The sequence below is a fragment of the Dermacentor silvarum genome, chromosome 4 (genome assembly GCF_013339745.2).
Source record: "Dermacentor silvarum isolate Dsil-2018 chromosome 4, BIME_Dsil_1.4, whole genome shotgun sequence".
Taxonomy (NCBI): domain Eukaryota; kingdom Metazoa; phylum Arthropoda; class Arachnida; order Ixodida; family Ixodidae; genus Dermacentor; species Dermacentor silvarum.
This window is the reverse complement of record NC_051157.2, coordinates 15,350,382-15,367,203: the sequence shown is the minus strand read 5'-3', so window position 1 is coordinate 15,367,203 and position 16,822 is coordinate 15,350,382. Positions and strand designations below refer to the sequence as shown.

At 42.7% G+C, this 16,822-nt stretch overlaps 1 protein-coding gene and 2 long non-coding RNA genes across 22 annotated transcripts in view; 2 read left to right on the top strand and 1 right to left on the bottom strand.

The window, feature by feature from the left end:
* LOC119449503 (uncharacterized) overlaps positions 1 to 16,822 on the bottom strand; it is a 205,141-nt gene that overhangs the window by 150,581 nt on the left and 37,738 nt on the right. The gene's annotated exons all lie outside the window — the stretch shown is intronic.
* Positions 1,920 to 8,370, top strand: LOC125944654 (uncharacterized). The gene is made up of 2 exons (XR_007466329.1): positions 1,920 to 1,999; positions 8,118 to 8,370. It is a non-coding gene; the product is annotated as an uncharacterized LOC125944654 (long non-coding RNA).
* Positions 12,178 to 16,066, top strand: LOC119449504 (uncharacterized). Its single transcript, XR_005191215.2, has 3 exons — positions 12,178 to 12,987; positions 14,049 to 14,251; positions 14,634 to 16,066. It is a non-coding gene; the product is annotated as an uncharacterized LOC119449504 (long non-coding RNA).

The window sequence follows — 16,822 nt, the reverse complement described above, 5'->3', positions numbered from 1 at the left end:
TCGTAACGTTGCGCTGATGATGAATAATCACCCCGAGCTACAGCTGAGAGTCACGAAACCATTTAAGGGGCGAGGTTGTGCTTACAAAGACAAGTTACACCCGTGCAGAACGAGATTGACGAGCACCCATGCGCTGACCATCGAAATCTGATCTACTGGTCAGGCACGTCGTACTTGACTCGTAAAAAGTTCAAGCGCGATCGCAGGTGCCCGCGTATCTTCCAAAAAGAACAGCGCTATTCACGTTGTGCATACAATCTGATTACAGAGGTTCGGTGACAAGATAGGCAGCAGATAGAAACAACGATACCATTCGAGAAAGTTCCGATGCATGCGGGCTCTCTTGGCACTGAGGAAAGTTACCGGGTAAATTGCAGTCCCCAGAATACGGATGAACAAGTACACGTGTCAATAGCTGCTTGGGGTTTTGCACAGTGTGTGTAAATGGTTCTAATTGCTCCAGCTAAGCGAGAGCGGACAATAATATTAATTTTGACCCACATAGAAATGGGCCGACCGCTTTCGGCAATTGAACCCACGAATTCATGCAATCACAAGATGCCATAGACACGGACCACCTAGTGTGGGGCGTAATATAGAAATATCTAATAAAATCACTATTCCTTTACACTTTAAAGGGAATAACAACCAATTTTTATAGCATCCATTTTTTTCGTGCAATGCGAAGCTAACCGGTCAGAGTGTCGAAACCTGCTGTGGTAAAGTGGAAAACTCGTTGGAACATTATTTATCAGAATTTTTCGATCTGAAGTGAGGGAGCAGTTATTTACTGAAGCCTGCTGGAAACAGCGATATGTGAGCGCGATAGCGATTACACGCCGGTATTGGTGGGAGGCATGTGACAAGTGCGGTCGTAGCTATGATAAAGCATGATTTTGTTTATCAAGCCAACCTTACGGCGATTAATATTTTCCGAAGTGTTAAGTTACGTCTACAATAATAGCTACGTGCTGTCGTGGTTTCCTTCCCGGCAGCTTTTGTCATTACCAACTCAAGTCTTTTTTTTTTATCGAAGACAAGTGAAGTTCTCAAAAGTTCAACGATGCTTATATACGTGATGCGCAATTCAGCGTGCGGACGTAGCCAAACGTGAGCTTTTTCGTCTCTCGAAGACCTGAACGAGCAGGAACAAAGGATTTTAGCTCAAATGCCTGCTCAGAATAATACTATCGCGCTCGCACAACAGCAATTTGTGTGCCGCCATGCATTGATGGACGCGAGTGCCGTTCATTAGCGTAGAATTTTTTTACTTCGTTATACGCATAGAACAAAGCGCAAAAGCCTAATGTACGACTTGCAATTTTAAGCAATAAGTATTCGGTACCTAATAACCACTGGCTTACGTATCGTAATCTCATATACTATATCCGAAGTACTATGGCTTCACCACCAGTTCGAGCCATTTACTAGTTTTTGAGACTTTCTTTGCCAATTGAACATTATAAATCCATATTTAAATCACGAACAGCGTGCTGGATTATGTCACTATAAATTACGATCATTTCATTTTCATCAACTTTTCACAACACACATTCTGGCAAGTTGTTAGGCTCTTTAAGTAAACTCGTCGCGGCTAGAAACAATACAGTACCATGTAACTCCAACGGACTGCAGCGTCATTAAATAAGTAATAACTCCACAACCTATGCACCATTACAATAAATGAGGAAGCAGAGATGCTGCGACTGCGCAAAAATGCGCCTGCATAAGTTTATATTTACTACTGTAGGAGTTGCTTTCATTTACTCTGACATTTACCCTTTAAACCCCTTCCCCCTGTAGGGTAGCAAACCGAACGTGCGTCTGGTTAACCTCCCTGCCTTTCCTTTCTTCTTTCTCCTCCTCCCCCTACTCTGAAGACCTGTTTCTTGCGTAACTTTCATCTTATTTTATTTCCTAGGGGGAACTGGCTTAAAATACTTTCTACAGTACTGGAGTGGAAATGAAAAGTGTGGTATTCTCAAAGCACGTCTATCAGGTAAGCATCCTATAGTCAAGTCAAGGGTGCGTTGTCCTTTTGTTGCGCAAGTTTTCCTCATCAGCAAAGCTTCGTATATTATGCGAACAGGTACATTTTTCTTAACACCTTTAACCTGTAGTTGTGTGACAATATAACCCGCCTATACCGGATATCTTATAAGAAGGCGTAACGTATACATATACCTAAATATATTCGGAGGTCCTGCGTGGTTGGGGATAATTTTCTCGGCTGCGTACACCGGCCCCAACGCCGAGACCGACCCTGGATTTTCTGCGAGACGGGGCCCTTAACGCTGTAGCGTTAAAAAGTATGTGTGGCGCATATCCGGATTAGATATGCCCGTATGAGCCAGGGATATCCGGGAATTAGCAGACACTCGTGAAAATCGCTTCAGAAACGCAAGTCTGTTACCAGCGCAGCGCAAGAGAGGGCGCCACCACCCCACAAGTGCTCGATTCCTCCTCCCTTGTGCAAGAATAGCACGAGAATAACATAAGAGAAACACCGGCGCATCACTGCTTCGCCCTTCCCCAGGTTTCACGTTAGTGGAGCTGCATTAGCGCTAGATTGGAACTACACCAGCGGAGAATTTGATTCCAGCGCTTAATGTTGCTCAAATCATGTTTAAATGCGAAGCATGTCTTGGGGAACATTTGCCACTTTGACAGTATCTATCTATAGATCTATCTATCTAGCCGCCTACGTCTTGGTGCTCTCATGGTCGTTTCGTTAACTTGGTATCTACCAAAATTGGCATAGTATGACAGGGGCGTATGAGGAACATAAATGATTGGTCATGACATGATTTTCATGGCATGCGTGTCATGTAGGTCATGAAACCTGCCTACGTATTGGTGCTCTCATGGGTCAAACAGCCCCCAAAAGGGCAAAAATTGTAGAAATAATGATGTTAATGGGTGCAGGTATGGTTAAGATAGTGACGATAATGATAGCAGAATACAATAATGACTCAATAATGGCCATGACTCACCGAAATAATATTAATACTCAGAAACCACTGTAATGGGTTTGGACGTGGGCACTAATTGAAGGAAACACTAACTGATGATGGTAGAAGTCACAGTCATGAGCATGACTGTGCAAAAATAACGATGACACAGCGAAAAATGATCAACGCTCAAAAACCACTGGAATGGGTTTGTACGTGGGCAATAAGTGAAGGAAACACTAAAGGATGATGGCAGAAGTCACAGTCATGAGCAAGACTCAGCAGAAATGACGGTGACTCAGCGAAAAAGAATTTTGTTTTGCCGTCCTCGGCGGTGCTTCATTCATTCTCCCTTATTCTGCAACTGTAATATAGACCGCGTCTTATTGGCTCATCGCCATAGAAGGACTGCTTGACTTTTCGTTCTCGTTTTTATTTTAACTAGTACATGGCTACCCAATTTGGAGGCTAATGTCGTCGTTTACCTTAATATCGCACTGAGCAAATTCTCTTCTATCGTTGGTTGCGCGGTACTTAGCTGCGTCTCGAGATTCTCTATAATCCTTCAAGCGTCAGCTACTTTAGCGGGTACTTGCAGAAGACACCGATAAAATAACGTCAGTACGCATGGGTATGCAAAGAACAGCAGAAGCAATATATAAAAACAGGAACTCTCAAGTTCTATTGTTCCGCATTCTCACCGCAAGAAATGTTTCTTCCGAGCTCAATAAATATATTCCTCGCTCGTCGCAACATTCGCACACACGCCCACTTAAAATATAAACACTCTGTGATGTTGTTTGCTAGTGCCCGCAGCACAGTATAGGGAGTTAATCACTCTCCATGGCGCTCCTCTAGTTCAACAATCATCCTCCGTCAGAAGAAAACTTTATACAGCATCGGCAACATTTATCAACGCATCGCAGGGCTGTGCAAGCGCTACTGCGGTTCCTGCGATGTATCGTACCATGCTAACGCCTCTTATGGAAACTCCCTTCCTGTTCTTATTTCTTTTTCTCTCCGCCCTCTTTCATATCCCTATATCTATAACTAGCCTGCAGTGCAGGGTAGCAAACTGCAAATTCTACTGGTTATCCTCGCTGCCTATACTATGTTTGTGACGCTCTGCACCCAACCCTGTAATGTTCTATATGGCAAACTGAAAGTTCTGCCATGCAGCAATGACCCAGCTCCTTTGGTTTTAATAAAGCTTGAAAATCTCTACGTCAATCGACAATATGTTAAGTCCACCTTTCTGTAAAGGTTGCTATTGTTGATGAATACACGAAAATACTGCTCGAGTACTGCACATACGTTATTCGGCAGAAAAATAAAGCCCTGTTACACATCAAAGTTTTCTGCTTGCAAGGATGTGCGAAAATGCAGGAAAATTGTCACCATAAATGATTTCGGATCAACGTGATCAAAAGTAGTTAAACAGGGAATCCCACTGTAGCCAACGTTTCGACAAGAGGGCATGCGTACGTGAAGGCAAGACAAAGGAACGAAGAAGCCTAACCGTGCTTAAACATATTACTTATAAAATCGTACAAGCAGTGAGAAGAAATTGGAAATTCACTCAGACACTGTTTAATGCAAGTTGACCATGGGCAGCAAACTGTGCTTCAGCTGAGCTGGTCAGAGGAAGAAGAAATTTTATTATTGAAAACAATGTGCATGATTCTCTAGCGTTAGGATAAAAGTCGCCAGAAACGGTGACTTCACTTGTCCTGATCGTCAATACAAATCGGGCGGTACAGAATAAAGAAGGAAAAGAAAGCACGGCGGGTTGTGAGACCTGCTGAATCTGGATTCAGCTATATTCAGTGCAATTCATTTCCTTATAGCTAGTAGCACGTGCTTTTTCGGTACCGCTTTCAGGCTAGCAGTGCCTCTCTGATAGAATGTGCTGAAAACCTACCTAGAGAAGGCATAAGCAATCGTACAAGAGCTATTGAAATATGTTAACCTCGTTGTGGGGAAGTTGAATGCGCGTTCCACAAACGAGTCTATGAAATACCTTTGAGTGCACACACAGATCACAATCATTTTCAAGAGGCGTAAAGAGCAGGAGCTGAAACCGTGTCGAGGAGTAGAAAATAAAAGGCTGTGGAGCATGGAAGCAGTCTTTGTATACCTCAGGATTCGAAATACAGGGTTGACTATGCACACAGTGACCAAACCTTCACGCAATTTTTTTGAAAGCAAGTCAGTAAGAACTTAAAGGTTGCAATGTCCTCTCGTGGTAGTATGGCAAACATTCTGAAAACAAACTTGATGAACATTCCGTTACTCAATGTTTTCGTGCCATTTATCTTTGCAGCGCCAACAAGCATTGTTAACCCTTCATTGCTCGGTGCGGCACATATGTTTCAAATGCCACAGATTCTGCATAATTTCCAAACTTGTAGCATTTGCGCCACCCTGGCCACCGAGTTATTAGCTACTTCTTAATGCGATGGACCATTGATGACGTCATACAACTCCGGACAGCGCTGCGGCGTCGTTCGAACACCAGTCGTCTGCTAAGATTAGTCAAAGGCGTCATGTACTACACCCTTGTACCGGCTTCGTAGCCCGCCAGCACGCACTTCTCTAATGGCACTTGTTTGTATTTTTCTGGTAACTATTTTTCACCGGCTAAAATCACTTGCAAAATCAACGCGTGGCTCATTGTATTCCATTGTAATCTATTAAATCATTTCGAATGCTGTCGCTGATATCTATAGGAAAAACAATCTTAGCCATGCGGCGCTACTGGATCGATGGAGGGATGCTTTGAGCGTCCCCTTTGAAATGGAGTGGTGGGTTGCGCCACCCAGCTCTTGTTCTTATTCTGCCAATGTTCTACCTATATTTTTGAGAAAACACACAAACACAAAGAATTCCCAGTATGACTTTTTGAGCCATTACTGGCAACCCCTTTTCTGTACGCATCCGTTGTTTGTGGTCTCTCTAATTTTCTGCCACCAAACCTCCAATCGCCTCATACCGGCCATCCAAAGTACTGGTGTTAGTATCGCAAGTATCGGCAACTACAGGTGTTAGCAGCTTACTCAGCATAAATGCTTCCCACTCGACTGTTATCGCACCTTCACCGCACTTTCACACCACAACGTTCTTGAACAGCTACTCGTTTTACATCAGTCTCAGTTCCTGACCACGTCGCGAACTGCAGTGTGGACTGAACTAACGTAGGAGAAATTTACACTCAAGGGAATAGAATAAGACTCCGAGCTGAAAAAATCTTGCACCTCCTTTCCACCGTGTGAAAGTGGATCTATAGCGAAGCTGGTGCGGACGTTAGACAAGTACTACCGCCTCAACTGACGTTAGAAGACGTTACGCAAGCATCGCCACCCCAAGCCACGTATGTCACGCGCGCACGCAGTGGTGCAGAAGTGCAGCATACATCCTCATTCTTCTAGGATGCCCACCAAGCTCAAGTACGTTAATGAACTAAATTAACGTTTAAAAGTAAATTGCGGAAGAAAATGCGTAAAACACCATTTACACACAAGCTGTGGACATGATAGCTTCGGATTGTTTTTCGAAAATACGAGAAAACATAAATTTGTTACTCGGGATCTGGAAAAAGAGAAAGTCCTCTTTCAGCTGTCATTTGAGGTATGGCTTAGCGGCCGCAGATGCTAGGGGGCGGTACCATTAGCACAGCATACATCCTAATTCTTGTATGCCCTCCTCCAGGCGGAAATGCCTAATTCAAGTAACTGAATTTCTCAAAGTAAAATCTGCCAGAAAAATTGTATAGCACAATCTACACGCAACCTACAGGCCTGGTAGCTTCGGATAGTGCTTCAAATTTACAAGAAAACATCATTTCGTCACCCGGAAACTCAAACAGAAACAGCTTTTTCAGCTGCAGTTTTGCGGGTGAGCACGCCACGAAAAATCCCGACCAAGTAGAGGCTAAAAGCTCCACCGAAAAACAAGCTACACCACTGATTCTGCGATTTTAATAGTGTACTATGCTGCCAAAATGTGACAAACTAGATATTTTCCCCATCAAAATGCGTAAGATTTTCTGAATGGATGCGGGGAAATCCAATGAGGTCAACTGCGAGGTATACACAGGATGTTCTACAAGTTGCTTTGCTTAAGATGTATGTACTTTCGGCTTCATCGCTGCGTTTCGTGAGAATTCAGTTGTCAGCAAAATTACGCCCGTTCCTGCGCCTTAAAGAATCCGAATCACGTTGCTCCGCAACATGACCCGCAGCTGACACCCCTGTACAATACAATCAGTTGAATTCCTTTAACTGATATTTTTCTTAACGTAGTATTGTAAACTGACCAATATCGAGTTTCATTGTTGCTGTTTTGCATTTTATTGCGTCTATAACTTTAGTGGCCCCTGCGCTGGTACGCCAGAGTCTGCTGTGTATCAAAAATCAATAACTAAATAAATAAATAAATAAATAAATAAATAAATAAATAAATAAATAAATAAATAAATAAATAAATAAATAAATAAATAAATAAATAAATAAATAAATAAATAAATAAACCGGGTGCTTCTGAACATCTGCCATTGTCTCATTGAGTAGCACGCGTAACGATGTCATCTCTGACACTTCTGACGTTTCTGACAAGCAGAACCTTGTTTTTGTGTCATAAATGAAATGTTATTAGTGCAGAGGCTCTTCTCTTACATCGTCTGAAAGAAATTAAGGCTAGACCAATGTGGTTATGCCAGATAGGTGGTTCTTGACCATCGGCGACGATTTGCAATGTAGCAGGTGACGCGACTTATCTTTTTACTAGTGTCAAAAATATTTCCGATGTGGAATTTGCTTTGGTATACGAGTAGGCGTTAGCAGCGTATGTGACACTCATTTAATTTGCATTTGTCTTTTGCACAGCGCTACCTAACTATCTAGTTGGCAACGTGGTTGTGTGCAGTGGTTTAGTCTTGACGGCATGGAACAAATTCAAAGGACCTTCTCTCCAGGACCTTCCATTTGAATTTCCACACTACATAGAGAGTTATCAAGAAACCAAAATACACCTGATGGGCTCGAGACAGACTGTGGGCGCTGATGACACGTTCATTTAGTTCCCTAAGGATACAAGTATATTAAGAAATAACGGGAGATCTTTCTTGTTTGTGTATAATGAATTCCGTTTTCTTTTTGTGTGTTACAGGCCAGGATCAATACGAAATGCACGTATGGGATAGTAAAGTTAATGAAGCAAACTCGGAGTGCATGCAAAAATACAATGATTTAACTACTGGAAGAACATCACACGACGTTTATTCTGCCAGCTGCAAGACTTCCGCCTGAAAACATTGAGCTGGAACATTCTCAGAAGATAAGCCTCTTAGCGAAAAAATCATCTGAAAAGTATATTTTGTAGAATGTAGCAGTAAAATGGAGCATGTCTAAAAATCAAAGAACACGTCTCTTTGTTTTCACCGCATCCTTCATAAGAATCCTTGACAACCCCACGTTCTCCTGCTCTCAGCCGCAACTATTTTTTCGCCCTTCCTACCGAGGTTCTTCACGAAATAAGAAGCCAGTGACCTCCTTGTGGTCTACGTCAGTAGAATTTATTTATTCACTTATTTACTTACTAAATAGCATTTATTTACTTACTTACTTACTTACTTACTTACATAGAATACCTCAAAGGCCCCAGTGGAAATGGTTTTAAATCAGGGGTGGGCTATTATACCATTATAGATGTTAAACGTTATACCATTTCTCAATCGTAGCTTTTGAAGTCGGTGCTACTGGAGTGGAGCACAACTTCACGAATTGGCATTTCAATAACTGTGCTGAATACTCTGCCAGAACTCTGCGCAGCCCCTACGAGCGCATTGCTTACACCGATCCAGCCCATGCAGAGGCATTTAACCACGAAGAGTAGAAATAGCTGAGAGGGAGCATGATGACATAAAATTAAAGCCAGAAAAACTTCACGCAACACGTTACCATGTCACGGTAAGTTTTAGTCTCATCCGCCGCTGCGCTAGCAGCGCTGCGTGGCTACGAATACGGTAATTGAATGATTTGCAATAAACGAGCGAAGTTTCACAAGCACATCGCGAGAAAATGTGCGCGTGCATCGAGCAGTTTGCAACTTACCCGAACAAGGGCGCGCCAAATAAACCAAACTTGCGTCGATCTTCCCATCGCACACCGCTGCGTTCGGGGTGGGGACATTCTTTGAAGAACTTGTCAAACTCCCCGACTCGTGTTCGTAGCCACTGTCCACCATTGCATAGCCCACTTTACGTGGGGCCAGTACGTGTTCATATTGCGCGGCCGCTTGGCCGTAATCTTCGGAGCAAAATGCCTGGGCGTTGTTTGCAGTTGTGCACGAACCACTCCACAGATGGTTGGAGAATGTTTCACTTATAAACACAGCCGAAAAGAGGGCTTCAGTGGATCGCGAAAATCAAGCGTGTAAAGCATCGAATGTCAAGCGCTATCAAAGTGGTTCACTCGTGTTAACAGTGCAAGACTGCAGTCTTGGGGGTCCAGCAGCAGCGAGCGTGCATATACAGCACTGAATGTTTAGGATGCCAGCAACCTTCACTATCCGTGCTATGCAGTCATGAGCATCCTAAAATCTTGTGAAAAGCATTTCAGGGGCATCATCATTCACCACCAGGACAGATAGCGCGCTGAACATAAAAGCTCCATTGCTGGTTCTGTGCATAACGAGCAAAATGTGGCGTTTCAATCGAGTAAACGTGCGAGCAGCACAGGGATGCCGCGGAGATTCTCATCTCAAGCAAGGCGAGACTCCCGCTGCTCTACGTCTTAGTGACGTCGGAGCAAGAGTATGTAGTGAAAATGGAAACAAGAAATTTGCAGGAATAAGGCTATCGTGGCCTTTACATTGCCACATCATACGCACTTTCATTTTACTTTAGGAATAATGTTATAATCCTGGTTCCTTTCTCAATACAATTTTCTTTATGTTTTGAATTTACTATCGTGTTTTTAATTATTTGCATTTTATGCTGCAGAGCTATTTTGCCCCTTCTGGCTAAGACTCAGTGGTCAAGTGCAATAAAAAAATATTTCAAAAGGTTGCTTAGTTGGTTCACTATGCTTGTTCTTTCAAACTACGGGCGCATTTGGAGATCACGTGGAAATTGGTCCGCATTATATATTTCCCAACACTCACATAAATACAAGAATTGCCGTTCATTATGGTATTTGTTTGTATTCTAACAACAGTTCAAATTCCAATTTTAGGGCTTCGTGAGGACATTTTAGTACAGTACAACGAAACATTTGTCAGCCCACTTTGCTTGTGGAAGGTGGAGTTCGCCTACGCTGAACATAATGAGCCTACACTCCGCCAGTAAAGATCAGTCAACAGAACGAAAAATTGTGGATAGTTGGTGCACGTCTATTTTGAGAACGCTCAGTCCTAAAGGCACTGCACACTGCTGTGCGTCCGTCGTGTCTTTTTTTTTTTTTTGTAGTGCTTATAGGTCAGAGTGTTAAGAAAGTCAAAGATCAGTCAACTACGGCATATGCCATGCGTGGTGCCAGAACTCAGTGATCCACGTCACCCACTTTCTGCGCCAACAATTACAGTACTATACCTCCAAGTAAAACATACAACGTGTATAGGATGGTATCACGTCACAACAAAGGTTGACCAAAACTATACAATGAAAAAGTGAGCTTTCCAAATCCTTTGCTAAGCCCTGCCACTCCAAGTAATTTTGTCAGCCCGAATTGCGTCTGCGGACTGGAAGCTAGAGGTATGCTCGTGTGCTTGCAGCATGGTAACCCTGCTGTGGGCCATGATTGGATGCAGTAGAAAACGCCGCGGTGGTCCCCACCCTGAACAGAGTGACCGGCGAGCAGGACATCTGGGCATAGGCACCGACTACGGTAGGGCTCCGCGGCCGGAGCCCCCTCAGCAGCTTTCTGGGGGGGGTCAGAGTACTCCCTTCCCCCGTTTAAGGGAAATTACCACAGTGGGCTGCTCCCGTAGGTAGTGCACAGCCGCGCCAAAGAAGTTGCATCTTTTGCAGCTTTCTCTGATTGTTTAGTATTTTTGCTATTTCAGTGTGAGATGATTTCACATGAAAGATATGCGCTGTCGATGTTTTGTATCATGACATTTGTTTGTGGGCTGTCATTCTCAAAATCCCGAGGAATAACTTTGTGAAGAATTTAAAACAAGGTATGAGCAACTTTACCGATAGAATGGAAGGTCAATATAACCAGTATATTTATTTATTTTATTTATTTACAAGGTTTCTGCTAGCCTTAGAATAAGGCCGTAAGCAGGAGTGGGCAGTGAGACAATGTCTCTCTGGTTGAACAGAATACATTATAGCACACTGTAATGTTAAACAAAAGTGTTGAGAAAAAAAAGAAAAACACTGAACACACAATTGGGAACATATTTAGAGAAATACAAATAAATTACACAATGCAGAACATATACTGAAAGATGTGCCAAAGTCAGAACAGCAAAAGGATTAGAACAGATACGATGACAAAAAAAAAGAGGAGGTTGTTACAATTGTTTCAGCTGCGCTACAAAAGAAGGCACTGTTGCTGCATCCACAACATCACTCGGGAGACCATTCCACTCACTTACAGTTCGCGGAAAAAAAGAATGCTTGTAGGTGTTAGTCCTGCAAGAAAATTCCTTAAATTTTTTTGAATGATACGCCCGCGTGTGTCGTCGCGTAACTTTTTCGATGTATGCACTGGAGGCATACATCGAAAAACGCACGTCATATAGCAAGGCATGGCATATACATATACCTGAATAAATGTCGGTTGATTTCCTCTAACGGACAGCGCCACCTACGCCTGACGCCGACGCCGATTTAATTTTCTGTGACAAGGGGCCCTTAAGGCTATCCCGTTAAGCACATGATGATTTTGCAAGAAGGCACGATTAAAAATAATGACACCGACCCCACTAGAGCGTTATATTACGAGCTAGAAAAACAATCTAGGTTAAACGTGAGTTAGAAAGGAAGAACATGTATAGTAGTGAAAACATTTATTTACACAGAATTTCGCAATTTTTAGCGTGATCCCCACTGATAAGTTCGCCTTGCTTTATTCTGTTCAAAGATCGCCCCAGCAACAAGCACTACACACGCCAGAAGCCACACTTTGATTCTCTCAAAGAAGGCCAAATTTCATCGGACCCTCTAACGTGGTACGGCCATCCGGCGTGCCGTCCGACCTGAGAATGACGTGTGCCCAGGAAGCAAAAGTCGGCTACAAGCCTTCCTGACTCGGCTTGACCCAGCTTGAAACGGCTAGTGCTAAGTTAAGCTCCAAATTAGACGTCTTCTGTATAGCTTATATGTCTAGTCTTGAAGACTTCTGCTGTAAGACCTGGTGGAGACGTACAGGCTCTGGTACACGTTTTTAAAGTCAATCTCCAAGTCTTGCAAGCAAAACTTGCGCACATTTTTACTACCAGCTTGCAACGATTCCTTCGACAGCACCATCAGTGGAATGATTACATCGTTATGGTATCGTCATATAACAGCTCTCCGCACAAAACAGTGTATTACCAGCGTACTGCAAGGTTTATGCTCGAGTCGATTTCGCATAGGCCGCTAGTTAGACGGTTACAGCGCGCGTACCAAGTATCAGCCATTGAGGAAGGTACCTTCCTCCATGGCCAATTCAAACCTACCGCGTCAGCTCAAACTGAAAGCCGCGCCATAGTTTCGTGTGCCCGTGATGGCAATACAACAAAACCTTTCAATAAAATGTGTGCCGTTATTACACAATTCGTAAAAGCTTTAATAAAACATTTTGAACGAAGTTTCACAGGCTAGTATAACATGGTGCGGCACAACAGTTGGTGCGCTACTATGGCTTGGCCGCTTCCAACGCTAGCTCCCGCGCCTGCCATGCTGCCGTTGCCGTGCATTGTCTCCGTTCGCGCTTGCAGTGTCGCGCATGGCCGCGCGCCCGCACTTTGCAAAGGATTCAACGGGTCGCTTTCGTGCGTACATCGCATTCTCTGTGTGTTCCTGCGTTGATGGCTCAGCTTCGTTTTGGTAAGTGGTTAAAGTTTTTCTCTCTTTAGAAAGCTCTGTCACACGATTGTAGCACCATGACCCTCTTGGTTGATTGTTTCTCATGCAACGGCTGTTGTTTCGAATTTCCTCGCGGCACGTCCGATGTCACGGACACTATATATAAGCTCGTCAGGTTGGGATTACATTTTGGTTGGTGTGGGATCATTCACTGCCGTTAGCATCGACTGACCGTGCTAAAATTGTTACATCGGGAACCACTTCTCGCGGAATCGCCGCCTAGTTTCCTCGTGGTCGAAAGTTGCGAATGTTTTAAGCTGGTGCTGTAATTATATAAACGCGAGCTATGCCGCTTATTGACTTATATTACTTCGTTGATGGTCTTAGAACTGCATCACTATGCGAATAATATATCTGCGTCCCCGACTGATTGCATCGAGACGTAAGCACGTGCGTTTTATATACGTCCGCTGCATTCAGTTTGTGAAGAACAAATGCAAAGCAACAACAGCTTGATTTGGGCGAGTTGGTACATACTGAATAACGTAGGTACAGCGCAACAACTTTTGTAAGGAAACGGATACGCTGTACCAGCGTTTTCCTGTCTAATTGTTTCCCTTCCAAAAATTGTTGCGCTGTACCTACGTTATCCAAAAGCAAAGCGGCGCACAAAAACAAAATGAGACTTTGTGCGAACTCCCTTGTTGCCCGTTGTATAAGATACGCTTTGATTCATTTTTTGTAGTACCCAAGGCCTTGAACAGCAAAAGTATGACAGCCTGCCCAATGCAAGCACTTCTATGGATGAATGCTACCCGTAGTGCAGTGAGGCCATGATTTCAGCGAAGAATACCAACCATAGTGACATAATCTTGAGCCAGGTTGCACCTCAGATAGGGAATGATGGCACTAGTTCCCAAAAGCTTGGATGGGACTTGAAGTACTTACACGAGCAGAGCAGGATCGAACATGTGCAGCTATATAGGAGTATACTCATGCATGTAGAAGTTGCGTCGTGCAACATGTTATTAGCTACCGTCCAAGCTGTCAAAGTGTGCATGGCTCTTGTCTATCTTTTCTAGGTGCTTTCAGACATTCACGTACTAATCACAGACATGGGAAGACTATAAGACGTCAAGATGAAAGGCTCCTAGCAGCTCTCAGTGTTCCCAACGAAACTGGCAGAATGGCAGTGGCTGATTACAAGCTGCCTTTGGTGAACAAAAAAAACGTGACCACATTAGAATCCGAGCAGAGCTCCAATCCTGCATTCTGATGACACCTTGTAAGTAAAAGCTTTATTAATTGACTACATGAGCACATTTTTATAATAACTCGTGCCAGGTGTAACTAATGCCTTTTATATGCATGTTAAATTGACTTCATTGTTTTATTGAAATTGTGTGGCTTCATGTTTTTGAGTTGTATACGCAGTAGTTTCAGTTAATACTTTTTTTATACTATGGCTGTTTACATCTTGGCAGTTTTTGTGTGTAAATATTGCTGCAGTAATTTCTCTGGAATGCATAATCATCTAGTGTCATCTGCCTTACCTTTTCTGCGGATTTAATACCCGCCTTCATGCAGCCACTGTAATATCCACAGTGTGTATATTTGGTGTTTTCGGCTTTGAATCCCTTTTGTTCTCTTCCAAATTTTTTTTTCAGACACAACGGCTCTCTGTTATGGGGGCTGGTACTTAAGAAGCTTTACTGCGGGCATCCTACCCACTATTTTCAGACTGTTTTGGTGGAAACTTAAGCTAGACTCTAGGCCAGCGGCGGAAAAAGAGCTTCAGGGACGTGCATGTCTACAGTGTCATGGAAGGTAAGATTAGAGGGCTGCTGTTTGACTGGGCCTAGAGATAAAGTGCAGTGACTCTTACTCACAAAATACATGCTATTTTGAATGAAAAAAATAAATAAAAACATGAACACATTTGAAAAAAAAATATCCATCCAGTGTAGCTAAGTCGGGTGGACATCTTTTTCTTTTATAAGCCTTCCTCCCCCTTGCAGTTCCATAGAACTGATGTTCCACAAATTTTATTTACGAGTTGCAAATCTGTTCGTATGTAGCAATGGTTCGGATATCAGCCACAACTGCTGATACCGTGTACACGTGCTACTTGCACTGTTTGACTAGATGGTTTGGTATTCCAGAAGCTATTCATAGCAATACCACGTGGGAAAATGTGATGACCGATGCCATTCGCCAAGCAGCAACTGCCTGGTTGAAGAATTGCAGTTTGCGAGCGGATAAAAAGCCAGCACGTTACGTTAAGCTTAGTGTTCAGGTAATTTTATATAGAAATTTAAGATATACTTACGTTTTTAACTGAGTCAGCATCATGTAGCATGTTTACATCTCATTAAAATCGACTGTTGGTTCTAGATCAGAAGTGCATGGTATGGGATTAACATTTTGTCTTGGCGTTCTAAACTCTACTTATATCAGTCTGTTCTCAATCGCCAGATAACTTCCAACGACCATCTATGCATGATGTTGTGACATCATGCTTTACTGTGGCCATAGGGAAACTTGTATACATTCTGAAGAATTTTACTTTAGACAATAAATTCTGGGAACCCCAAGTAGAGTTGGCGTTCAGGGCCACTTGCTTACATGATGCAGTGTAAAAGAAAGATATAAATATTTACTTCCAGGCAGCAAAAGGACATGGGAGATGCTTTAGGTGAACGTGAAAAGGCATTTTAAATTATAGAATGAATTATACCTGTCTTCTGGCACTATGCTTATGCCTGCAGATTTTAAGCAGTTTTTTATGTGTTGTATTTGTTTCTTTTATGCCATTGTTCAGTCTTGTGGGGACAGCCACTGAAAGGCCAGGCTTAAAACAAGTATAACTATGCATCATGAGTGCATCAGTTCTATAATGTTTGAAAGTGGTGTGCGCATTACATGCCCTTAACAGTAGTCACCGAGAGAAAACAAAGTGTATTCGCTAATTTTTCTAATATGTAGAGATTATTTCTTAGTCATGTTTATGCTAAGCATTTGGCTTTTACTGGCCTTACTATAAGTGAGTCTGGTCTTTTTTCCCTTTTTTCGACTGGCGCAGATGCATCAAAGGATACTGGACCTGTCGCCAGCTGACATGCCTTTCTTCCTCCTTAGTTCTGTTAAGATATGGGTTCAGTTTTTCTAGACATGCAATCCATAATATATGCAGTCTAGTCAATCAGTGCACGGCATTACATGCCATTCATTTCCTATGTATATATTTAGTCAGAATCAAAGCAGGACAAGCACATGTACATAATTTGCAAGAATAAAATTTTGTTTTTTGCTAATTTTGCTGCCTCTTAAACATTGTTATGAAATGCTGGCTACAGAAGAGGCATTTTACAAGATGTCTTTTCAATGTGCCTCATTCAACACCCTTGTGTGCTGCATGAATTTTGCTTGTGTTAGCAGTATACCCAAATTAATTGTGCGCTAATGCAGATCACTGGTACTGCTATTGTTTTCTTGGAACCAGTGGTGCGATTCAGGATTTCTAGGAAATGTACATATATTGAATGCGACTGGCTTTAACTTCAAAATAAAAACACGCAAAGCTACTAAGCTGAAAAAAGTTCAGTATTATGTGCTAAATGCATGCTTTTCCAAAGGCATAAATATTAAAGGCTGCATAGATTCCATAGTTTGGTAATGAAATCTGTCAAGGTATAATAGTGAGAGCCCATCTGTGACATGCAAACATGTATACATACATATGCCAACAATGTCATTTATGCACTGAAATAACATTCTTCCGAAGTGAATAGACTCGCAAGAACATTAATACACTTTGCAAGTGAACAGCACTGTAGAAATTGCATGTCGCACACGG